General features: G+C 43.8%; 1 protein-coding gene across 2 annotated transcripts in view; it reads left to right on the plus strand.

The window, feature by feature from the left end:
• Frmd4b (FERM domain containing 4B) overlaps positions 1–27,225 on the plus strand; it is a 326,048-nt gene that overhangs the window by 70,149 nt on the left and 228,674 nt on the right. Inside the window, exon 2 of one of the 2 annotated variants that reach the window (XM_075983380.1) lies at positions 25,294–25,422. The gene's annotated coding sequence lies outside the window, so the exon portion shown is untranslated. Of the gene's footprint in view, positions 1–25,293; positions 25,423–27,225 lie in introns of those variants that run through there. The other variant, XM_075983378.1, reaches the window with a different exon arrangement.

Consider the following 27,225-nt stretch of genomic DNA (forward strand, 5'->3'; position numbering starts at 1 on the left):
GTCTGCATTTTTCTGACCCTTGCTCTCAGTATGAACACTAGTAGCCATATTTCCAGAAATGCATGTGTTTTCTCCCAATAAAAGGGGAATTATATTCTACATACTCTAATTGCATATTTAAATATTTATCGGTCTCTATGATGTGCCGGCTCATATACAGTGGTGCAGACAATGGCGAAAGTGACAAATAAGGACCCTGCTCTTGGGGAGTTTACTGCAGGAAATCGCTATTAGCATAATGTGTACTTTAATGTAATGGGGGCAATGTAATGGGAAAAATTAAGCATTCCAGTCTAGCACAGCTTTTGTGACCAACCCTCTATTTATCGGCATTTAATTCCCCTAATTGTTTCTGTAGCAGACTTCATTGTCATAAATGTTCTTAGGCCTAAATCTTCACACACACGCACACACACACACACACACACACACACACACACACACTATCATTTTCTTCTTAGTATGAATTCCTTGATCATGAGGCTGCCCGTGAGGATGTGGTGAACCCCATTATCTGTCTCTGGGTTCTTATTATTCATGCTACACCTTGCAGTTGCCAAGTCAACACACACATATTATCTCAGTTGTTTGCTTGTCTCCTGCTTCTAGAAAACTTAAGCTAACATATTTTCTCCTAGCCTGCGCACTCCCTCTTCCTTCATTTGTGCAAATGCGTTGGCTTTGATAAATAGAGTAAAATGAAAATGTCACTAATCTATAAGTCATGATACAGAAATGGTGAGGGAGAGACTCATCTGTGGAAGTAGGAACGTGGTTTCTGATGGTTTGTCTCTAGGAGCTGATGCAGAGGCCATGGAGAGGTGCTGCTTACTGGCTTGCTTCCCCTGGCTTGCTTAACCTGCTTGTTCATAGAAACCAGCACCCACAGTGGCCTGGACCCTCCCCGACTGATCATTAATTGAGAAAATGCCTTACATCTGGATCTCATGGAGGCATTTCCTCAACTGAGACTCCTTCTCGGTGACTCTAACTTGTGTCAAGCTGACACAAAACCAGCCAGTGGGTTGTCAGTATTTCATGTTTATGCTGTGGGAAGGGCTTGCTTATTCACACGTGTCTGCTTGTGTGTGGAGGCCAAAGATCAATGCTGGGTGTCATTCCCTGGCTGCTGTTCACTTTGTCTTTTGAGAAAGGGTCTCTCTCTCTCTCTCTCTCTGGCTTGAAGCTTGCCGAGTAGGCTAAGCTGACTGATCAGTGAGCCCCAGAAATCTGTCTCCGCTCCCCCAGTGCTAGGATTGCAAGGGCAGTGCCAGGTCTTTAAATGTGGGTTCTTGGTTTCAAACTCAGGTCCTTACGCATGCACAAGTGCTTTACTGATTGAGCCATCATTCCAGACGCTTCTGTTCTCTGGCTGGTGTGTGTACTTCCACGGTGTATGTTGCACACACAGATGTAGCTCATGTGTTCTCCGAGTCTTAGACAGTTTCCCTGTGTTTCCCCTCGGCTTTGGCATCTTGTTGCTTTGAATTCTGTGGGCACAAAGCGGAAGTTTCCTTACTCCTGTTCCATCATCATCTGCCCATGTGACCATGTATTAGAGATCCAGTCTGTGACCAATAACGATCCCTCCATTCGTTTGACAAGCACACATTGAGCCTCACTTCGTGTGGGGCTTGTTTGAGAACGTGGACCTTCCCTTAGAGCTTGACACCGCCAACAGAGCAGGCATGATTAGCTCTAGACCACAGGTAAGGACACTGAAGTGACTTGTTCAGGGCCACCCACCAGGTGAGTGGCAGCAAACGAAATTGCAGCAGTCTGGTTGAGCCTCAGGTCGGGTGGACTTTCTCCTGAAGTGTGCTAAGTCAGCTGTGGCTCCTTCACCTCCACCCACCTGCTCTCTAAATACTCTCTCTTATTGGCATGTGCACACTTATTACAATGCTTACTAGTCCAGCTTTCCCAACAGACAGCAAGTGAGAATGGAGATTATTTCCCTCCTGATCTCTGACATCCCCAGGCCTCATGCACGCCTGGTGCTTAGCAAGCGCTTTGTAATGGCTGCTCAGCGCATGAAGAAATAAATGGTCAGGCTGCCGTCATTATAAAACTTCATGTTGAATTCTATTTTCCTGCCGAGGATTAGAACAAATTACAGCAATACTTGAAAGTCATTCCTCAACAACTGTTCTCTTCCGAACATTCATTTTGTACTTTATTTATTCGGGGCTGTTATGCAAAGAAACCCACTTACACACGAGGCTAAGGAGGCCCTCTTTGTTCCAGTTCAACACACGTTCGTTCCTCAGACCATCATGACCGAGTAGGCCACCTGTCTTTTGTCAAGGACACATGCCCTTATAACAGCTGTGTACTGGCTGTTGGCAGGGCTCTGGTACAAAGCAGGGAGTTAGGGTTTTTTTTTAATTATCATGCCATAATTTATTCATTACAGAAGTGATCTGAATAGGTTGAACCATGCCAGGACCACCTAAGGCTTGCAAGACAGGAAACCACGCAGCCCACCAAAGAAGCAAAGACAGGCAGGCAGAGAGGAATGCTGAACTGCAACCCATAAAGGATGAAGAATGGCTGCTAACTTCAGCTTTGCCATGTGCTGTCTCTCGAATCTTGGATAAGTCGTTACCATGAACTTTAGTAGATCATGGAGGAGAGCACACGGCTTGTGAATCACTTGAAGGTTGCCATCTTCCAGCACAACTGTTGTGCTTTACATGTGAGCTGTCCACATTGGCCCCTGCTGGTGGTTTTCTCTAGGAGAGTTGCGGGACCATTCAGAGGTGAAGCTTTGATAAAAGGAAGTAGGAAGGGATGGGCCTTGAGATTTTATGGTCTGGTCCCCCTTTCTTTTCACCCTTTGCTTCCCGAGTGTAGATGCAGTTTGTACAGCTGACCTCCTCCTCCACCACCAAGCCTTCCCTGCCATGATAGCATGGATCTATTAAACTGTAAGCTGGAGTAAAGCCTTGCTCATGTAAGTTGCTTTGGTCAGGACATTGACTGACAACAGGGAAGGCAACAAGTACGTTAATCAATTATAATTTGCTTTCCCACTGATGCAGGGTACAGTTCCATAAACCTTCCCATGGCACTCCCTGCAGCTGTCACCCACCGACGCCTGACTATTTGTTGGGCAGACGTTCTTCCTGGAGTCTCAAAGGTGGTGATGACTTGTGGTTGTTTATTTAGGGTAGAAACAGAAGAGATTAGCACTAGTCTAGTTCTTACTCCAGAGCCTCCCCGGCTTCACCTAGAGATCACCACCCTGGACACAATGATATCACAGGTCAACCCGAGAGAGAAGGAGCCCAGGAAGGATCCCTTTCTCTGGCTGTATGGGGGGGGGGGCAGTGTTAGGATGTAGCTAGGGTATAGGCTAATTTTCCAAATAGGAGAGCTGTAGATTCAGCGAGAGTGCCTGTCTCAAAATAAATAATAAATATGAAGACATCCATCATTAACCTCTAGCTGCCATATTTGCACACACACACATACACACACAGAGGTATAGATCATACACATGTATAGAAATAAAACTTCAACTGGGTGGTTAATGCAGTGGCAGTGTACATCTCTAGTATGTAAGAGGCAATGATTTGATTTCCCAGTACCTCAGATAGATAGCTAGATACACAGATAGATAGATGAAAGATAGATAGATAGATAGATAGATAGATGACAGATAGATGACAGATAGATAGATGATAGATAGATAGATAGATAGATAGATAGATAGATAGATAGATAGATAGATAGATAGATAGATAGACTAAGAAAGAAGCTGAGAGACTAAGACTCGTTCTATGGCTTTTCCATCTGCTAGTAAAGTCATTCTCCACACTAGCCCACAGAAGTTCAAATCTCAATAGCGACTGCAACTAGGCAGCCAGCATCTCAAAATTTTAGGTTTTGTGCCAGGATTAACTGGCCAGCAAGCCCTGGGGTTCCTTCTTTCTCAACCTCTCCAGAGCTGAGATTGCACAAATGTTCTGCTAGGCTTTCTATACGAGCAGTAGTGATCTGAACTCGGGCCTTCCCGCCCAGGCAGCAGGAACTTAACCAGGGAGCTGTATCCTCAGCAGGGTGGAGCAGGATCTAGGTACAATGTAGCTGTAAAGTGCTGCATTGTTTTTAACCCCTGCTCAAAAGAAAACTGGGACCTTCCGAGCCCCGTCTGCTGTGGTACCCAGGCTACGGGGATGCTTGGTCTCATACAGGTCTACCCATCTGAGCATGACTTGGCACATTGGTCTCCAAAGATAAGGGTGTCTTAGTGTTCACTGGGTGATGACAGGAGGGCAAAGACATCTGGAGGAAATTCAAATAAGGGATGGCCTTAGTTACTCCTCTATCGCTGTGCTCAGCTGCCGTGACCAAGGCACTGTAACAGTCCAAAAAGGTAAGTTCATGACCCTCATGATTGGGAGCAAGGTCAGGCAGTCGTGGTGCTGGATCAGTAGCTGAGAGCTCATGTCTGATCCACAAGCAGGATGTTGAGACAGAGATTACTGGCAAGGGGTGGGCTTTTGGAACAACAAAGCCAGCTCCAAGTGACACAACTGCCCCAGCAAGGCTGTGTCTCCTAACACCAAACAGTTCTACCAACTTGGGACCAAGCATTCAAATGCGTGAGTCTACGGGGCCGTTCTCTGTCACACCACCCTATGATGGTGATGAGCTCTTTTGTTTTCACTTTTATCACTTCCAAGATGTTATAGATCATCATTTAATATGTATCCGTTGAAAGTTGGTTTGTGGGAAGATTTTTATATAGTTAATTATTATTTTGTATTGTGTAAGGGCATATAATAGGTTTTTTAAGAGACTCTGAATATATGCTTTCATAAGAGAAAATTTCTTGATTTTGGCCTACAAGTAAATGTATTGTCATCAACTTTGATCTGCCACACTTGTGAAACTGTTCTTAACTGAGTATCCAAACATCTTATGGTTTGATTTTAAAGAAATAAAATTAAAAAATAGAAAAAATGCAGATACTGAGAAGTTTTTAGAACAATACAGCCACTGTGACTGCTAACCCAGTGCTGCCTGCGTCGTGGTCACCAGGTGTCACAGTTGGTATGTCCTCATCAAGTTCATTCTCATAGCAATGTCAAAGACTTGGCTTGATCTTCTCCATTTTACTGACAAGGGAACTGAGGCTAGAGAGGGTTCAGTAACTCCTGGGGTCTCCACATTAGTAAGCATTAAAAAGTAGGATGTGTTGATAAATTGTGACCCCAGAAATCACTCTCTTGGCTCCGCCATCTTCCTCTTCCAGGCCTCTGGGAAGCCTGCGATGGTTATCTCAGAGTCGGGACTGGAGCTTGTATGCATCCGTATGTTTCACAAGATTCCGTACTGTGCCTACAACAATGAAAACAGAAAAGAAAACAGAACGGGCAGGTCTCCCATGGCTCAATATCAGAGCTGGGGGCGGGTCTGGATCTTTTGAACTGACTGTAATTTCTTTTTGCTGAGCCTTCATTTCTCTGCCTGTGAAACAGGACCATTGGTCTGAATGGTCTCTCGGGCCCCTTCTGGGTGGGCCACTGTTCACAGTCAGATCACTGAGGGTCTGGCCTTCTTCCTAAATGAACTCTTTGGCCTTTACTTCCTCCTGGGAAACCATGATAATGTAAATATCAGAAGCTCATGGGTTATGTGATTTGAAAACCTGCACGGGTTCCTGTGTGAGTTCTCTGCTGCCTAGAAGGACCCCGAGAGTCTCCAAACAAACTCATCAGAGCCGAGTTTTTGTTAACTTCACAGGAACCTGCCCTCTGGTGAGCTAATTTTAGTGGTCATGTTAGGTTTAAATTTAGTGATCTTGTTGGGTGGAGGTGCTGCAGGGGCTATTAGAAGTAAAATACTATCTTAGTAACTTGGTCTCATTTATAGATCTTGAGAGGCCTTGATGTGATAAAAGTCTGAGTTACGCATTGCATTAGCGGAGTTATATAAAGCCTGTTGAATATTAATCTTGTAATGATTCACCTTACAATTTTATGAGGCTGGATATAAAAAGATTCTGTGACTGAGCCCATGGTCTAGAAAATGAAGTGTAGGGAAGAGAAAGAGAGACAAATTGGAAGTGAAGAGAGCAGAATTTTTCCCTTCTTTTCTGGAATCACGCTCATCCCTAGCTAGCCCTTTCCTATGAATCCAGCTCTTGACAGTTACTTAGCCCACTATATGAGTGCGTGCATCCGCACTTTGGTTTTCATAGGGGAGTGGTTCTAGGACTCCTGTGGATACCAAAACCTGTAGGTGTTGCGATCCTCATATCAAATGGCAAAATAGTTATACATCTTCACGTTTACTTTAACCATCTCTGGATTGTGTATTGTTCTCAATGCCACGTAAAAGCTGTGGGATAATGATTGTGCTATGTTGTACATCTTAAAACATAGAAACAATGCCAGCGTAGTCCATGAAAATGATAATTACACAAATGTCCCGACTACAAGTTGTGTATGTGTCTCAAATGGTCACACTGTGCCCACAAACAAGAACACATATTGTGTCCTTTAAGAAATAAGAAACATGTCAGGCAGTGGTGGCGCATACCTTTAATCCCAGCTCTCAGGAGCAGAGGCAGGTGGATTTCTATGAGTTTGAGGCTAGCCTGAGCTACACAGTGAGTTCCAGAACAGCCAGAACTACATGGAGAAACCCTTTCTCAGAAGGAAAGAAAGAAAGAAAGAAAGAAAGAAAGAAAGAAAGAAAGAAAGAAAGAAAAAAGGAGAGAAAGGAAGGAAAGGAGAGAAAGAGAAAGGCAGGGAGGGAGGGAGGGAGGGAGGGAGGGAGGGAGGGAGGGAGGAAGGAAGAAAGGAAGGAAGGAAGAAAGGAAGGAAAAAAAGAAAGAGGAAACAAGCTAGCATCGTGGTGCTAGACCTGTAGACCCAGCACTTGGGAAATTAGGGAAGGAGGCTCACCAAGAGTTCCAGGCCAGCCTGGGCTACTGAGTGGGACTTTGTCTCAAAAGTAACCAATCAATCAATCAAATTACACTGAGCAAAAGAAATCCAACCCTCAAAAGAAATCATACTTTGTAATTTTATTGGTATGATTCTAAGAACAATCCATTAACATATCATAAGAAAAAGCACGTCATCAATTGCACGAGGAAGGAGGAGGAAGGAAAAGGAGGCATGAGCACAAAGGGACATGAAGGAGAATTTCAGGGGTGACAAATGTGATGTGTCTCCATTACAGTAGTGGGTACATGAATTCAATGTATATATTTGTCAATATCTGTTGGACCTTGCACTTAGGTCTATTTTATAGCATATTATACTAAAATAAATTTATTTTTAAAATTTTTTGTTTGTTATTACATGTGTATATGTGGGGGCTACCGTGTCATGCGTGTAGAGGTCAAAAGTCAGCTTTGTGAGTCAGTTCTGTCTTCCCACCTTTATGCAGGTTCCTGGTGATGAAATTCAGATGGACACGCTTGTACAGCAAGCCCTTTTGTTGACTAAACCATCTCTCTGGCTCAAATTTGAGGTGTCCTTTTTCTTTCCATCTATGTATTTGAATGGGGTGGAAGTGTTTTTGCTTCAGTATGTATACAGAGGTCAGAGGACAATTAGCAGGAATCAGTTCTTTCTCTCCACCATGTAGGTCCCAGAGGTTGAATTCAGGTCATCAGTGTTGGTGACAGATGTCTTTACCCACTGAGTCGTCTCAACAGCTCATGAATTTGGTCTTTTAAAATGCTCTTTGCAATGTCTTTCTTATTGATTTATTAGCAATTTCTGGAAGTTGGCCTTCTAAGATCTTGACTCTCAATCAAGATTCTGGTATTTATTCATTAGAGGATCTTGGATTCCGTAGCCAGAAATATAATACAAATATAGTACTGGGGACAGTTCAATGGTAGAGCACTTATCTAGGATGCATGGTGCCTAGGGTTCAATCTCAAGTAGAACAAATAAATAAAATAACAGATATGATATTTACATTTGGCCACTACCACAGACGTGATAGATATCCAAAAGGATACTTATAAGTCATGATACTATGCAGAAAATTGCTCTTGCTGCTGCTGTTTGGCTCAGAGTGTTAGAGAGAAATTACCTCAACTTGAGGCTGATTTAATGATTCAATAAATTGATCCCCTTATATGCTGTAAATTAATTCCCCTCATCCCGAATGCTTGGCAAGAGCACACAGGATCCGAACAAGTTTCCTCAAAACGGAAAAGATAACCCTCCACCTGCCGCTGCCATACACTGCTCAGCCCACTCAGCTTCTACATCCCTGACTTCCAGCTGTGACTTCCAGCTGTGACCACCTACACAGCTGTTCCCTCACATCAAGCAGCATCGAGAGAATCATCTTAGTTTGTCCCCGAGGTTTAAATTCGTTTGACTCTTATGCTTTTAGAGAGATGAGTTCTGTATTAGAAATTCTACCAGGAAGGAGGTGGGGTGACAGGAAAGTCGAAGAGTGAGCTGTGTCTCTCCTGAAAATGAGTCACTCGCCTTCAAGACTGGAAACTGAGCTATTACTCTGAATGGGAGAAGTATCACTGTGATGTTGACTCCAGATTTAACCTACAAGAACACATGCATGCATTGGATACGTGGCCATTCAGTATCTGCTACATGTCTTCTCCCGGGAAGGAGGTGTTGCCAGGAACAGGGCAGCAGCATCTTCCCCAGGCTGACCTGAGTTAGAATAGTGACTCCACTAGGCAAAGATGCAGAGAGACAGTGGCCCAAGCAAAGGGAACTGGAATGGCAAGGGCACTGTGGTAAGAGGGGGCTCGGCAGAGAAGGAGGCCAGTGTGGAAGGGGACCCAGAACAAAGGGAAGATAGATGTGCATGGAATGAGGCCAAGAGGCAGGTGGGAACCAAGATAGAGCTGAGATTCAAGATAGAGTTGAACGATAAGGCCCTGAAGGGTAGAAGCAGGAGGAAAATGATCAGATGTGTCGGTACAGCTGTCATGTGGAAAGAGGGTTGTCTTCAGTCAAGTGAAACAGTACGAAAGCCGGGAGCTAGCGGGTGACTCTGCTTGGGAAGAGCTTACCGCAGCCATGAGCACCTGAGTTAGGATTCCTAGCACTCATGTAAAAGGGTAGGCATGGCAGTGTGTGTCTGTAATCCCAAAACTAGGGAGTCAGACAGGAAGATTGTGGGACTTACTGGATGAATCAATCAGCTCCAGGTTCACTAAGAGATCCTGTCTCGAAAAGCTAAGGTGCAAAGCAATTGAAAACAGCTCTTGGCAACTTTGGCCTCTACATACATGCACAGATATGTGCGTGCATACACACACACTCACGTTAATGACACAGTCCAAGGAAAGACACTACTGCTTGTAACATGGCGATGGCATCAGAGATGAACAGAAGTGAACAGTACAAGGGTGTATTGCAGAGGAAGTGCTACTAGGGCTGGGTGAATGGGAGGATAGTGAAGAAAAAGGACAGGTCAGTCACAGCTAGCCGAGCAGTTGGTGGGAGACTTTCCCAAGAGATGACCTGTACTGTGCATTTTTTGTCTGCCCTAAGAGCTGTGACTAGGCCACTCTGAAGGTCTGAAGAGCCATGTTGATAAACATTCAAGAGGCACCCTGCATGTAAAGACTTCTTCATCCCCTCCCATGATTCTCCAGATCTGATAATAATCAGGTCTTGGAAATATCCCCGTTCTTCCAACCATGGCCCCATCTTCCTAGAACATTTGCGGGCGACACCAGCTCAGGGTGGCTCCAGACCCTCTCTGCCCGCTCTTGTTTATTGGCTGTGCTGCTTGTGAGATCCTGCTGGCTGCGCAGGGAGTGCTCTGAGGAGCTTCCTTTAGCTTTGCGAGCCTTTTTGGAAGATTGCCTGTTTTTGTTAATTACGGCTTAGAAATTACTTTGTCGATTATTTTGGAGCCCAGGAGTCTAAAAACTTACAGGGTGTTATTAAATATTTAAGAGCTGCTTAATTTCTCCATGTGATAAGAGATTTTAGTTGAAATCTGATCCTTGGGCTGTTGACCGTCATTTAGATTCACAGACCCAATTTTGCCCATTAAAACAGAAAGTGTGTATTGAGATGCTGTTGTTGGAGAGTAGCAATCTAAGCCGAGAACAGAAGCAGTCAGGGGCTGGGGGTGTAGCTCAATTGTCAGAGTTCTTGCCTGGCATGCAAGGTTTGATCCCCAGCACCATGTAAACCAGGTGTGGTTTACCAACCTGGTTATATTGCCATGCCTGTATACCAACCATTGGGAAACGGAAGCCAGAGGGTCAAATTTCCAGGTCATCATTAAGAACACCATGAACTCAAATCCAGTCTTAACTTTATACTCTGTCACATAAACACATGCTCGCACGCATGCACACGTGGAAATAGAAACAATTATCTCAGCCTGTGAAAATCTTGTGAAACTCAAACTCCTAAATCAATGGGGAGATGGTCTTATTGAGCCAGGACAGATATTAGCCAGAAAGGACCATGTCTTGAAACATGGCAACAAGTAGCAAGATTTCTAGGAACCAGCTGAAGATAAAGCTGCGGGACCCAGAGTTCTCGGCCATATTCCAGTGACAATTGGGAGAAAGAAAGTATAAATCATTTCGCTGAACCAACAAGAGCTATAGATAAGGGGGGAGTGGGGACAAAGTAAAGCAGGAGAAATTGGGAAATGAGGTAGATCATCAGGAGAAGTGACTGATGTCTGGAGTCATTGGGGTAATGAGGACTATGCTGTGGTACCTACACACACCCAGGAATCTAAAAGAGTCTTCATTTGGCCCAGAAGGCCTGGGCAATTCCTGCCCTTATGTTTCCTCTCCCATGTTTAGCTCTTTAATTAAATGTAGGACATTAATCTTGATTGTCAACTTGATTGTCTCTAGGATCACCCAGCAGACAAACCTCTGTGCATTGAGAGAATCTAAAAGGGGTTTAGATTAGGTTGAGGTTGGGAGATTCAACCTTACTGTGGGCGGCTCTGTGCTATGGGCTGGAGTCCCATACTGAATAAAAAGGAGCAAGTTAGCTGAGTCCTAGTGTTCTTTGCTCTCTGCTTCCTGAATACAGATGGGAAGTGACCAGATGTTTCATGCCTCTGCCATGATGTCTTCTAGGCTACAGAAGCCCTTCCTTTCTGAAGTTACTTTTCAGGGTTGTTTGGTTAAGGAATATAGATGCCTCTGACATTTTCTCCCAGCAAAAACAATAGGAAATGTTACTTTTAAAATATTTTTTCTCATTAAAAAAAGAGCTAATTTTGGGAAAAAATGGAAGGTCAAGAGGAAAAATTAACCATAACTCAATTTCAATGAAATCATCAAATGTTAAGATTTGCATAAAATCTTGGAGGGATATGGACTTTTAGAAAGATCTGTTTCAAAGGTAATTTTTTAAAGCAAAATTGAATAACAGTTCTAGTACCCAATGTGAAGGTTTCCCAGAGCAGTCAATTCTCCTGCTCATTAGATACCGCCAGGAGGGTTCTAGTGCAGCCTGACACAGCCCATTCCAACACTGTCTCTGCTGCTAACCAGAGCTCCCAGACTAAAGTCTTGGTCCTACCAGACACCAGCCACAAGCCTGGGCCCCTTGGACTGCTGACCAGCGTAACACAAAGTGCAGTTTCTTTATTTACCCTCCTCAGATCTAGCAGTTTGCTAACTGCTCAGCAATTGGCTGCTGCAACACTGTGTTTACTGTTGCCTTTCGTAGACGACAAAGATGTCAGGGAAGATAAAGATGAACAGTGGTGAAGTCCAGAATCCTAGAACTGTAGTTTCTGTTCCAGGAGTCTGGGACATGTCATTCCCCCTGAAAGAGAGTGTCACATCAACCCAGACGCCCCTCCTTCAACACCACTGCTTAGAAGTTTTATGGACATTTCATTGGGTAAGCATGACTGAGTAAATCTTGGCCATTGGTGATTGAACTCAAATTCCAGCCCGCTTCCTGTCTCTGGAGGTCACAGGGTGTGGCCAGAAGCTCCAACCCTCTAATCATATAGTTGGTTCCTGGGCATCTGTCCTGATTAGCACTATGGGCATCGGCCACCAGTGGACTCAGGAGAAGCAGCCCAGAAACTATTGAAAGGTGCCAATTTTGAGAAACAGAAGATGATCCTCTCATTCTAGTCCCTGCAAGTTCTAAAACATTTGGACGCTCTGTGCCAGAAACTTAGAAGGAAGACCAAACATAGAATTATGTCACAGTGTCACTTGGCCATGGTTCTCAGTTGACATAAGAAGAAACCAGATCACGGAGTAGCACAGTTCAGACCTAGGTCTCCTCACTGATCACTTTGAGCCTTTCCTGATTTGTTTGTGAACCTTCATAGGTTCTTCAGCTTCCATGGAGGCAGAGGAGTCCTCTTCGTCCTTCTCTTGGGCAAAGAGGATGTAACAGGACATGTCACTAAGTAGACATGTAGCCTCATCTATTCCTTCATAACTGGGAGACTGCATAGTTACAAATGAGGATGGCATTGACTTGCCTTGATTCCAGTGAGTCTGGAATGATGTATAGCAGTCCCTGAAAATTAAGATCCCTGGGATCTCTTTGGAAATTTGCAGCATCAGAGCCTGTGGGGATGGGACTGACATTCTTCCTTCTTAACAGCTTCACATCTGTGAAAAAATGTACTTTTCCATTAAAATTAGGCTTCTTATATTGAATCATTCAAGTTGTCTAATCTACCAATGGACAGAGAGAAAGAGATATGGGATGGATACGTAGATGTTTATAAAGGGAAAATCATTTCTAGCAATGAAAACTGGATGGAGCTGAAAAGTATTTTATTGAGTGAGGTGGCCCAGGAAAGATAAATACATCATTTTTCTCTTATACATGGATCCTAGTTTCTGGCTTTTACATATGTATATTTATGTGGAAGCAAGAGTAGGTAGAGATCATGCAACTTGACAAGGAGGCCATAAGAGGGGATAGAGGCTCTGAGGAAGGGAAATGGAGAGGCCAATAGGACATGTGACATGAGAGTGGTAGAGCAGGACAGAAGAGATGGCTCAGTGGCTAAGAGCACTTGCAGAGGACCTGGGTTCTGTTCCCAGCACCCACAGGATGGCTGCGACCACCTGTCACTTCAGCTTCAGGGCTTCTGATGCCCTCTTCCAGTTTTCTTGGGCATGCATTAGTGTGGTTCGTGTACATACATGCATGCACATAAAGTTAAGATAAATAATTCTGTAATAAATAAAGGGAAAAAGAAGAAAGGAAAAAAGGCAGGGAGGAGGGAAGGAAGGAAGGATAATTCTAGAAACAGAATGGTACCAGTGGAAAGGGGACAGGGGCATGGGAAATAGCACTGGGAGTGGGGACAATCAACCAAAACATGAAAATGCCATGAGGAGCTCTAGTGCTTTGTATACTAATTAAAATCTCTTTTAATTCTTTTTTTAAGTTTCAAACAAAGAAACTATTAGCCGTCTCTCAGGAGTAGACCTAAGTTAGAGTGTAGCTGAACAGTCAGTAGCTAGGCAGCAGAGGGTTAGATGGGGCTGGCAGGCAAAGAGAATAAGCAGGAGAGGAATCTAGACTGGGGAAGAATGGGAGAGAGAAAAAGGGAGACACCAGGGGCCTGCCAGTCAGGCAGCAGACAGACAGACAGACACAGGGGAAGCAGGAAAGTAGGACATACAGAATGAAGGAACGATAAAAAGTCCCAAGTCAAAAATGTAAGTGAAGAGAAACAGGTTAAAATACATTATAAAAACTAATGTAATAAGCTTAAACAAAGGTCGAACACTCATAGCTAACTTTAAATCTCCAAGTAATGATTTAGGGGGTGGCAGCCCAAAAGAACCCGGTACAGAAGATTATATACTCACTTGTCTAACAACTATCTATTGATTGGCCCTCTACTATGTGCTTCTGTAAGGGCTGCAGACAGTGGAAAAAACAGGACTTTCTGGTCCTCAGTCCTGTAGAGTTCTGTCTTCACTGTGGACAAATAGGAATGGTCTGGGGAGATGCTCAGTCACTAAAGTGCTTGCCACAAGCCTGAGGACCCACATAAAAAAGCCGGGCATGGTTGGCTGTGCTTGTGATCCCAGCACTTTTAGGATGTAGGGGGCAGGGGCAGAGACAAGTGGCTTCCTTGACCAGCCAGACTAGAAGTTTCCAGGTAAAAGTGAGAGACTTGGTTTCCAAAAAACAAAAGAACAACAAAACAAAATAGATGCCACCCTAAAGCAGGACAACTGGAGTTTACCTCTGGCTTCTGCACGCGTGTAACTGCACACACACTGGCATACATATGTTTACATACAAAAGTTAAAGAAGTGGGGGCTGGAGAGATGGCTCAGTGGTTAAGAGCACTTGACTGCTCTTCCAGAAGTCCTGAGTTCAATTCCCAGCAACCACATGGTGTTTCACAGTCATCTGTAGTTGATCACATTCCTTCTGGTTTGCCCAAAAACAGAGTACTCATATACTAAAATACATGGATAAATAAATAAGTTCTTAAGAAGATAATTTTAAATGGGAAAAAAGAGATGAGGTACACAATTATGGGTGGTTGGGTGGCTCTTGTCTGGTGGTTAGGAGTGATTTCTCTGAGAGCAGACATCTGAGCTGAGGGGCACACACCAAGAACCAGAATAGAACTCATTTCTGGAAGAGGAAGCTTCCAGGTCTGGAGTTCCAGGGTGAAATTAGCCAGGGATGGTTAGTGTTCCTAAAGAAAACTGGGGTGGTTGGAGCTTCATGAATAACACATGATATGAGATAAAGCACAAGGCTTGGGCAGGGCTAAGCCAGATCATCCTCTCACCTCTCCACACATGTCTCACAGACGCATAGCACAGGGGAGGGGGGAGATGCACACATGCAAAATGACCAAAACCGCACAGACTATACTGGAAGTCAGGGGGTGGAAATAGAGGATAGCAAAAGGAAATGGTGTTACTACAACTGATTCGCCACAGGAAAAACACTGTTGGATTCCTAATTCACACATCATGCAAAACCAAACAATGAGGTGCATCAAGAAGCTGCACATAAGGAAGAAAAAGGTGAGAAAATCGAGGTTATCTTCATGACGTGAGAGTAGATTTTATAAATTAGGAATGTGTCAACTTAAGATTACATAGATTTCAGTATAATCAAAATATGTAACTTCCACATGATGTGTTAACATAAATTAAAAGCAAATGACAAACCGGTGGAAAACATTGGCACCCCCAAATCTCTAGCATAGCCCTTACCATCAAAGGGGAATTCAAAGCACCCAGGGGAATGGATGCTTTACTAGTTGATGTCTTCCTAGCGGGTCACATGAACCACACACATATGAACCAGTTTCCCACATCACTAATACAATCAAATCCCCACAAGCCTAAAGCACAGTGAGACAGCATTTTATAGCCACCAGATTAGCAGAAGGCTGAAGGCTGACGGTGGCATTTGGCAAGAAGTAAAGGCAAACAGGCACTTCAGCTGTGGCACTTGGCACTGGAGAGCAAGCTGTCAGCCCCTAATTAGACTCACAGATGCACACCCTCTGCGACACAAAGATCCTACTTCAAATTAGACGCTGTTTGAAGAGGAGCCTCTTGGTGCTTTGTGGGGGACAAGCCTGATTGTTCCAGATACTCGTGTACTGTACAGAGTTCAGCGTCCCTGTGGTCCCATTCCAGGTCACGAAAACATTAACCCGAATTTACAAATACTCAGGGGAGCTGGGGGATCCCGAGGAGAAATTCCTGCTCATGTCCTCACAGTGTGGCCTTGTGCTCGGACAGTGTGGACTCTACACAACACCCACCGTTGCACAGAGAACAATCCAAAATGTGACACAACACCCACCGTTGCACAGAGAACAATCCAAAATGTGCTGTGTCCTCATCTGCTTTCTGTTGTTGTGATAAACACTACGGCCAAAACTAGCACAACTGTCTGTAAAGCCAAGTTTTAGGCTAAGGTTTGAGTCTAAAATATAATCCACAGACTCGGGTTGTAAGAGCTCAGTCTCCAGCTCAGGGCACTGTTGGGCTGTTGTGGAGCCTTCAGGGAACAAGGTGTGAGTGGCGGAAGTGGGTAACCGGGGACAGACCTTTGAAGGTTAGGCTTTCCCCTGGCTCCATCCCTTAGTGTCTGCTTCCTGTCTGTGCCAGGGGGGAAAGCTTGTGCCGTACACCCCTGCTACCACACGGTGCCGCTCTGTCATGTCTGCTCTGCTGTGATGGCCCGAGACCCTCTGAAACCGTGAGTCATCATACAGCCTCCATCCCAGAAGCTGCTTTGTTCTAGTATGCTGTCACAGGGACAGAAAAATCACTAATACCGTGTGCCCTGTGGTGTCCGTTATTCTGACGAAAAAATCTACACGGACAAAGCATGGGCTATACAACAGTGAGGGATCTAGCTCTCTATGAAGCAAAATGAAAATAGCTAAATAAAATTGAGACATGGAGTAAAATGTATAATATAATATGAAGCACTTTTTAAAAAGTTTAAAACCCACAAACCCATAGCAAATACATGCACACATAGATATTTATTTAATTCATGATAGTGAATTATCATAAAGCCGTGATAGCTAAGTAGAGATTGGAAGGGAGAAGTCAACACAAGATCGTTAAATTCTTTGTAGCTCTGTTTTTTGTTTTTTTTTAAAGTAAAGACAGGATACGAAATCAGTGTAAAAGGAACATTTAATTGTTTTCAGTGTGGCTCATGCATGGAGCTTGTTGTTTTACCTTGTCTGTGTTACTGTATTTTACAACCCCCCCTCCCCTGTGGACTGCTACAGAGACAGCAAGTAGGGCCGAGTCAATGAGAGAGGCTGGGCTGGAAATATGGCCCTCGAGTGATGCCTCCCTCTGTGGCTTTAAACTCCCAAGAGCAGGCGATAGCCTTTGTGCCCTGTCCTGCCTGGTTGTGCGTGTCAACTTGACACAAGCTAAAGTCATGACAGACAAAGAAGCCTCAGTTGAGGAAATGCCTCCATGAGATCCAACTATAAGGCATTTTCTCAATTTGTGATTAACAGGGGAGGGCCCAACCCATGGTAGGTGGTGCCATCCCTGGGCTGGCCCTCCTGGGTTCTAAAACAAAAGCTGCTGAGCTAGCTGTGGGAAGCAAGTCAAGAAGCCACACCCCTCCATGGCCTCTGCATCAGCTTCCGCCTCCAGATTCCTGCCCTGTTTGAGTTCCTGTTCTGGCTTCCTTGGTGATGAACAGCAATGCTGAAGTGTAAGCCCAATAAACCCTTTCCTCCCCAACTTGCTTTTTGGTCATGGTGTTTTTGTCACAGCAATAGAACATATTCCATGTCTTCGTGACCCGGAAGTCCTTCATAGAATGACCCGGAAGTCCTTCATAGAATGACACTCTCCCTTGGACTCTCCCTACTTTCTGGGCTGTGAAGTTGTCATTTAAACAAACCAGGCATTTGTCAACTGTTAGGTTCTTTAGCAAAATGGCACGTTTTGTTGGTTCAAAGGAATGGGTCGTCATCCTCCCATCTACTTTCAATCCTGTGATTTTTTTTTTTCTGAGACATTGATCTTCTGGCAGTAAAATATATAAAGCCCTAAAGTTCCTGTTTCAAAATGTACAATAGCATAAGTATTTGCACGGTTGTAAGCCTCAACTAGCAGCCATGTTCAGACCTTCCCATCGTCTCAAACTGAACCCCTTCTCTCCTTTAGTGATCACGCCCACCCCTCAGTTCCTCACTTCCTGACTTCCTGGTATCTGCTATTTTTTTTGTCTCAGACTCAGCAGTCTGTCATCTGTGTTTTGATTCCTTTAATTTAGTGCGCTATTTTTAAGGTTCATGCCCATTTTACCATGTGTCTACATTTTATTCTTCTCAGGGTTGAATAACCCTCCACTGAACGGTGTGCCTCATTTTGTTTACCCATCTGTCAATGGAGCTCTGAACTCTCTTGCTTTAGCTATTGTGGAAAGTGCAGCTATGAACATCAGGGCACTAAGATTTGCCCACACCCCTACTCTGAGGCACAGGCCTAGAGGGGTCGCTAAAGAACCATGAGGGACGTTTGTGACTCATCTTTTGAGGGGCTGCAAACTCTTTAACATCCCACAGCATCCCACATTCCCATCAGCAGTTCCGGTTTTCCCACACTGTTGTCAATTCTGGTTGTTCCCTATTTTTGACAGCCACTCAGATGGGTGTGAGGTCATTCTTGACTGTAGTTTACTCAGTTTCCTTAGTAATCCGTGCGAAGCATTGTACATGTTTTTAGACCAATTGATAGCATCTTAACACTCAGCCTGGGTTCGGCATCCTCCCAGATGTGGTGCACAGAACATAGGGCTTATTCATGGGTTCACTGGGTGAGCAGCTGGGGAGGGAGACTCCCTGGCTACAGAAGCTGCTAAACACTGAAGCCAACATCAGTGGCTTCTTATCATATGCATGTTTAGTGTCTGCAAATTCAAGAGATGGGTGTGAGGTGGCAACCTTGATTTCCTGTGCTTTGGTCTCTCTGGGAGACCAAAAGCATTTTTTGTGTGGAGTGATTCTGTTCATTAATGCCATGCATCTTTTTATGTCAATGGTTTACCTGTGAAGCTAACTGTTTCAAGCACTCAAAGAAAATTTATCCCTCGCAACTTTGAAGGCAAAGCTACCTGTGCTTGGGCTGGTGTGATGTGCTGGGCTCTGCCACCGGACTCTGCTCAAGGGATTTTTTTCAGTGTTACATTTTATTGTATACAGTTTTACTTTACACTTACATAAAAAACTATTGTCAGTGTAAGGCACAATTTAAAATTTTACCTATGGGGATAACAAGATATTTCAATGGGCAGAGGTGCTTGCTCCCAAGCCTGAAGACTCGAGTTCAATCACCGGAACACACACACACACACACACACACACACACACACACACACACGTGCACAAGCGTGCATACACATGTTCACATACACACACAGACATGCATACACACATACAAATGAATTGATAAATAAAATGTAATTTTATTTTAGAGCTAGAGAGATGGTTTAGCAGTTAAGAGCACTGGCAGTTCTTCCAAAGGACCCACGTTTAATTCTCAGAGTTCTGGCGGATATGGTGTCCTCGACTATCTGGCCTCTATAGGCATCTTAGTTTAGATGTTCTAGAAAACACTATAACCAAAAGCAACTTGGGAGAGTGAAGGATTTATTTCATCCTTCAACTTTCAAGTCATACTTCATCACCAACAGAAGTCATTTCAGAAACTAAAGGAAGTAACCTGGAGTCAAGCCACGAAGGAATGCTGCTTAATTGCTTGCTCCTTGTGACTTGCCTAACCTGCCTTCTTATAGATCTAGGACCACTTGCCCAGGGGTGGCACCACCCTCAATGAGTGGGGCCCTCCCACTAACCAAGACAATACCCGACAGACTTGCCTGTTGCCTGATACATGGAAACATTTCCTCAATTAATAATCCAACCAGATGACCCTGGCTTGTGTCAAGTTGACATAAAAATAAGCCAGTACAATTAGTCTGTTAAAAAAAAAGTTCTAATATAATTTGATTGATGTGCTTGTAAAAAGAGAAAGAGCAAACACAGAAAGAAGCACCAGGGCCACATGCACAGAGGAAAGATCATAGGAAGAAAGTGCAGGGCAGCCATCTACAAGCCAAGAAAAGAGACCACGTGCAAGTCACCCTGCCATTGCCTTGATCTTGAACTTCCAGCCTTCAGAATCACGAGGAGATAGCTTTTGCTCAATTCAGTGTGCGGGCTGTCTCATATTGTTATGGCAGCCCTAGAAAAATAATGCTGTCATTGACCCAGAGTCATTCATCCTAACTCATTGAGAGTTTGCCCTTCTTGTCTTGTCTCATCCTCAAGGACTTAATATCACAAATATCTTCTGCTGACTTCTAAGAATTAAGTTGTATGTTGTACCACATTTATGTGTTCAGCGTGTCCCCTGACTTTTGACATGCCCCCCTTAAAGAATCATTATAAAATAGATTCCTATAGTGTTTGTATTGGTTACTTTCATGTCACTGTGACGAGAGTACCCAACAGAACAATTTAAAGGAAGGGACAGACTTACTGTTGCTTCCTAGTTCTGGAGGGTTCAATCCAAGGTTACTTGGCTCCATCCTCTTGGGATAGAATACCATAATGGGAGAGCATGTGGCAGGGGAGGTTCTCACCACATGATGGACAAGAAGCAGAGAAAGGGGAGCACTGGAGGCCTAGAATAACCTTCCAAGTTAGACCACTAGTGATCAACTCCCTCCAGCTAGATCCCATCTTCAAAATTTACAGTTTCCCACAAGTGTGCCACCATCTGGGGACCAAGCGCTCAAAGCAGGAGGAGCCTTTATAAACCACAATGATGTTCTACGTCCATTTCTTCTCTCTTCTATTTAGCTCATTCTCTAAATGCTTTCCACGCAGCTTCTATTCCTGGGCTCTGGGGTTTCCAAGAAGATGCCTATTTCCGTGGCTTATTGAGCAGCTCGTCACAGACAGGAAGTTGGTGTGTATATGGGGAGTCATAGTATCTGAGAATTTACTAACTGTGTGCAACCTCAGACAGGGTGTCTCATTTTCCTGGCTCGGTTTCCTTATTTTCAGGCTACATTAATGTATGTGTTATTTTCAGATTTCCTGGAAGCATTATTGCCATCATAAGTGATGGGTATGGCATGCTGGTTGTCTTATGGTTGGTCTTCAATCAATGGTAGCTATTCTAGGTAACTGGGAAGTCTCTGTTTATTTCCCCTTGTGGTCAAAGTTTATATAAGCTCTGTGATGTTTGCTTACTTAAGATATTTAACAAGTTTTTTATGCTTGATGTATGCAATATGGCTTGGTATATCAGCACTAAATGGCTAGACTGCTTATGGAATTTCTGTCACCTGGTGGATACATCAAAGACATAGCACAAGATGTAACAGAGTAGGAAGTATGTAAGTCTTTGAAGGTGACTGTGTTAGCTCTTACGTGTCTCCTCTTGTTGACCCTCATTTTTCTTATCTACAAAGCAGGAGGATTGTTGTTGCGGTTTCTACCCTGCCTGGTTCCCACAGTCCTTAAGTCCCAAAGAAATCACACAGAGGTCTACAATAGTTGTAAACTGATAGGCCTAGTAGCTCAGACTTCTTATTAACTCTTACAACTTATATTAGCCCATTATTTTTGTCTGTGTTAGCTACGTGGCTCAGTACCTTATTCGGTGAGGCAGTCACATCTTGCTTCTTCTGTGGCTGGGGCAGGACTGCGGGCTAGGACTGCTTCTTCCCAGAATTCTCCTGTTGTCATTGACCCAGCTCTACTTTCTGTCTGGTTCTTCCTCCTATACTTCCTGCCTGGCTACTGGCCCATCAGCGTTTGCTTAAAATGTAACTGACAGAACACAGACCATTGTCCCACTCCAGGGGGCTTAGTCTAGAATACATCTCTATGTAATTTTTCTGAAACCAATGGTTTTCCCCCCAAATCATGAGGGCCACGGGAAAGAGCAGAGTTCTTTCATTCTCATCTTCGTATCACCCAGTTCCTCCTACCAATCACTACCCTGTCTAAACACCAGTTCTCACTATTTAAATCAAACTTTATTGGCTTTGCTTCTTTGTGGAAGACAAGGTTTCACATGAAAGTCAAACAAGCTTAGAACTTGCAACATAGCCTAGGCTGGCCTTGACCTCCTGACAGTCCTCCTGCCCCAGCTTCCTGAGTATTGGATTTGCAGGGAGCCACCATGGCCACCTTCTGACATTTTGATGTTTAGTTAAAACAGCTAACACAAAAGCAGCCTTTATCAGCTTTGGGATATTAAAGTCAATGAACTTGTGCCTGAAACAACTTGGGAGTGTCCTTCTAGAAGGACACTGGAAAATGCTGCATGGAACTCCCCACCTGCACTATGTTTTATTTGAAACTGATCTCCTAAAATATCAAGTTTCTTCCATGGTTTAGACATGAGGGTCTTCCAAATGACTCCTGTGTTAATGCTTTCAGTGGATAGGCCCTGGCTTCATCAGTGGATTAGTCATTAATGAGTGATTAAATGTGTTGCTGCTTTAGCAAGGCTGTAGTAGGAAGCCACTTGTTCATTTCCCGGCCACCCAGACTCATGAAATAATTACACAGAAACTGTATTAATTAAATCACTGCTTGGCCCATTAGCTCTAGCTTCTTATTGGCTAACTCTTACATCTTAATTCAACTCATTTCTATTAATCTGTGTATCGCCACATGGCAGTGGCTTACTGGGTAAAGTTCTGTCCAGCACCTGTCTCTGGCAGGGGCTACATGGTGCATCTTACTAATCTCCACCTTCCTTTTCCCAGCATTCAGTTTAGTTTTCTCCACCTAGCTCTGTTCTGCCCTGCTATAGGTCCAAAACAGTTTCTTTATTAACCAATGGTATTTCCAGCATACAGAGAGGAATCCCACATCACTTCCCCTTTTCTGTTTAACTAAAAAGGAAGGCTTTAACTTTAACATAGTAAAATTACATATAACAAAACAAGTATCTGGTAAGAATTATAGTTACATCTATTTTATTTTTTATCATAATTAAAGAAAACTATAACTATATATTCTTCCACTCTATCAAAGACTCCCGAAGGATATAATATTACCTAAGTAAAAGGAAGTGCATTGTAAACAACTTCCAAAACTCTAGAATTGACAGAGACATCTCACTGCCTAGACAGTCACCCAAAGTTTATTTGTACCATTCAGGCATCCATCTTCAGCCTACTGGACCATAGTAGTTGACAGACTTTTCCATGAGGCAGGAAATTTCAAAGGCAGTTCCACCAATATTGGCAGTTTGTCAGTCACTTTCTTCTGTGTCCTGCAGAACATCCAACAGATTCTTTCATGAGGCAGGAACTCTGAATGACCATCTCACCTTTAGGCAAGTTCAGCAGTCATTTCTCTGTGGGTCCTGCATGTCCAGTTCATACAGCATAGCATCAAGCAGTTAAGGCAAGAACAGTTTCTTGCCCAAATGGCTAACCAGCTCCATAAAGAGCCTCTTCGATGTCTGTCATCCTCTTGAAGTAGATTGGTGCTGCCAGGAACAGACATATCTCATTGTCATGAAAAGTCCTAACTTCCTAAAACATTTTAAATGCCATATTCTGAAGGTCTCTGGAAGATTTGAAGAATACCTAAACAAATGAAATATATCTCTATATATCCATAAAATCTAACTAACATGATTACAAGTTTGGCTATTAGAGATGACTCTCTATTAAGCTATATTTCTTAAGTATACATTACATTTTTAAATGAGCTGCACCTACAATAACTTAATCAAGAGGAGAAATATACATATAACAAAAATGTCCTTAAATTTGTATCAATATCAATGCAAATTATTCATATCTATATCATATCCCCCTTTAAATGTAAACAAACATTTATAAACAATCATTTAGGGAACTTGGGCATAGCTCTGCTCCAAACTGCTTCCTGATTTTTGTTGGGTGAAGTAATTTTGGGGGGTATTTATGGTGACCTTAGGGGTCTTGGTCCATCAAACCACATTAGTCTGAAAGGATTCCACAGGTTCTCATTCTTTGTGGAAACAAAAGCAGAACCCCTTTTCCAAATCTACATATCCTTAGACCCAACTAAACTTCATGTTAGTTTAACTTAGCAGCACATACAATGAAATATCTGTCTGTACTTAACTCCTTCACAGTCAAAAAATTCAAAGACAACGCAATAGTATACACAATCCAGACTGTCTATTTTATCTTTATGTAGCTTATTTTTTTAATGCTAAGTGGGCGTGGCTAGGGACAAGGCTGCCCCTGAGAGCCAAGCACATTGCCCCGTTTTTAGGCCCCATGTTGCTCATCAATTTGTAGTAGGAGGCCACTTGTTCATTTCCTGGCTGCCCAGATACCTGAAATAATCACACAGAAACTGTATTAATTAAATCACTGCTTGGCCATTAGCTCTAGCTTCTTATTGGCTAGCTCTTACATATTAATTTAACCCATTTCTATTCATCTGTGTATCACCACATGGCAGTGGCTTACTGGGCAAAGTTCTGTCCGGCCTCTGTCTCTGGCGGGGCTACATGGCGTGTCTCACTAATCTCCACCTTCCTTTTCCCAGCATTCAGTTTAGTTTTCTCCACCTAGCTCTGTTCTGCCCTGCTATAGGTCCAAAACAGTTTCTCTATTAACCAATGGTATTTTCGGCATTCAGAGGAAAATCCACATCAGAAGGCAGGGAAAATATTTGAAAGTGGGGCCAAGTTGGAGTCATGAGGATGGGTCCCTGATGGTCTCAGCCCTCTTTTTCCCCCTTCTCTCCCTCTGCTCTTCCTGTGGTGGCAGCCTTCTCTTCATCCACATGCTCCTAACACTATGATGTTCTCTCTACCTCATAGCAATGGGGGAAGCCAAGGTGGAGCCAATCCTCTGAAACCATGAACAAAGATTTCTTCCTTTGAACTCATTTAAGTTCTTTGTCACAGCAATGAGAAATTGACTGGCACGGTTTCTGCATGGGAAGATGGACTTGTTCTCTGGCATCTATGAGCAAAGTGAGGCAAAGGTGCTTGCAGGAAATCATGTTGAGTTCCTTCTGCCTCCTGCACCACCTTGACTCTCATGCTTGTGTCCAGAGGGGATATAGAAGTTGCCAAGGGGGATAGGGAGACAGGCATCTCATTCATCCACACAATGGAACAACAGAAGCCCCATCTGCTGTGTCTGCCCCCCTGGTCCAGTGTTTTTGTGCCGCTGTGTGAAGCAGTTTGACCACACAATTGACAAGGGGGTGGTATGTTTACTGACTGAAGCAGAGTCTCCAGGGGAAAGCCATGTCGTTTATATCGAGTGTGACAGATACATCTAAACGGTCTCAAGGCACAATACCCACACTAACGGTTAATTTGGCAGCATCTACAGCCAGCTTCATCTTTATCACAGCCGTTATCTGTTCAAAACTGGAGTCGAAGCTGCCATGTTGGTTTCAGTAGTCCTGAGACATGAGTCTAAGGTGCTATTATCCTGAGTTCTTGCCCCTGACAGCCCTGATTATACGGTAGGTAGTTTGCTGCATTTCAGAATCTCCTCCTGCAGAGACCAGGCAAGTCTGACGCCGGATGCCCACTGACATGTGTCGACATGGAGGTCAAATTGCTGTCACATCTTCAGTTGTTAAGGAGAATGGCCCAGTTTCATGTGTGTCTTGAGAGAGTTTTGTTCTAAAATGTCTAATGATGTGATCTTTTAAAACTGTGTTTAAACAGTAGCCCGGCAAGGGCAGTTAGAAAGAAATAGGAACTGTCGTTGACTTGAGATGATGGTCCTTCCACATGCTGCACAAATGACTGAGTCTCTTTGCTCTGTGTTCCAGGCTTTGAGGAAAAACCCGGAAGAAAAGGATGTGGGGAAGGAAAAGATGACATCGGCACAGGGCCGACAGAACCCGAGGATCCTTCCAGTGAGAACAGACTGAGGACGCGAGAGAAGCCGCTGGTCAAAGGTGTGTGCTCTCTTCTGTGAATACCAAAGCCTTGGATGTGTCGGTTAGCACACTCTGAGGCATCCAGTGGGGATGGAGTAAAGCTCACACTACCATAACCATGCAAACATCTGTGTTAGCACTGATGAGGATGGAAGAATACATATACCCTTCCATGTTGAAATAAAAGCAGATGTCCCAAAGTTGAATGATAGACTTCCATTTTATAGAGGTTCTCTTCTCAGAGGAAAAAACAAATAGAAACTAAAAGAAAAAGGGAAAGGTTTAAAGTAGCAACTGTATTGCACTTTAGACAAATTGCCTGTGGTATTTTGCTAAAATTCTATGCAACCATTCTATTTGTCATTTTTTTTCCTTTAAAATGTGTGTGTGTGTGTGTGTGTGTAAAGGGCCTTGTGCCTGCATGTATGTCTATAAATCAAATACATGCCTGCTGCCCACAGAGGCCAGAAGAGAGCATCAGAGTCCCTGGGACTAGAGTCCCCTGAAATAGTTGTAAGCCACCATGTGGATGCTGGCAATCAATCCAAAGACTCTGGAATAGCACTTGGTACTCTGTACCATTGAGCCATCTCTCTAGCTCCAAATTATTTCCTTTGCATTCATAGTTAAACACTTAACCAGTTCAGTTCAGGTCTACTGGACAGATGAACAAAGCTAATGATTGATATTTAATAACAATCTCTTCCATGTGTACAACATACACAAGTGGATTGGGTCATAGCAAATACCATTTATTCCTTTTTTCTCTTTATCTGATCCTCACAACACAGCCCCTTCAGCACTAATGTCCTCTTGTTCTTTTTAAATAACTCACTGAATCCAACTAGTGCTGTTTCCCATGTGTGCAGAGGCATGGAGTCATCCCCTAGAGCATGGGCACCCTTCCAGGGGCCACACCCCTAAAGACAATTGTCTCTTCCTTCCCCAGTAGCCACTAGCTGCCAATAGTGCTTCAGGTGGGGCTGGGCCTCTGGGTTCTCTCCTCTAGTCATGCTGGGAATTTTGACTGGTTTGTAACTCTGACTCATATTCCTCCTTCCCACCTTTCCATGAATCTGTCCTCTTTCCCTATGTCTTAGGGTAGGGTGGGATTGATATAAATGGCCTGTTTAGGGCTAAACATTCCAGAGTCACTTATTCTCAGTTCATTGACCTATTACAGATAGTATATTGGAAAGTTGAAATGGCCATTGAGTCCTAGGTTTGGTATCCAAATTCTTCCCACAGAACTGGCTAGAAAGGCATTAAGAACTATGTCCTGCTCAACGTCAGGGGCCACCAGGGAAATGGAAACTGTACTGTGGGCTTCTGAGATAGTTCAGGGGTGAGAGCACTCACTGTACAAACCTGAGGCCTGAGTTCAAATGACCCATACCCATGTAAGAAAGTCAGGCATGGCTCTGTGTGTGTGCTTTTAATCCCAGCACTGTGGAGGCAGAAAAAGGAGACTCCCTGAGATGTGCCAGCTGTTAGCCTAACAGTTTTAGTGAAAGGCCCAGTCTCTAGGGAATAAGAGGGAGACGACAGAGCAGGGCATCCATAGATGCATAGGTTTGAATGCTGAGTCACCAGGGAGTGGCGCTATTTGTAAGGATTAGCAGGTATGGCCTTGTTGAAGGAAGGGTGTCACTGTGGGTGGCTGTGAGGTTTCAAAAACCTTAGCCAGCCCCAGTGTCCCTCTCTTTCTATTGCCAGCTGATCCAGATGTAGAAGTCACAGCTACTTCCCTAGTGCCATGTCTGCCTACATGTCATAGACGAAACCTCTGAAAGTGTAAACTGGCTCCAATCAAATGCTTTC

Source organism: Microtus pennsylvanicus, chromosome 8 (assembly GCF_037038515.1).
Source record: "Microtus pennsylvanicus isolate mMicPen1 chromosome 8, mMicPen1.hap1, whole genome shotgun sequence".
NCBI classification, from domain to species: Eukaryota; Metazoa; Chordata; class Mammalia; order Rodentia; family Cricetidae; genus Microtus; species Microtus pennsylvanicus.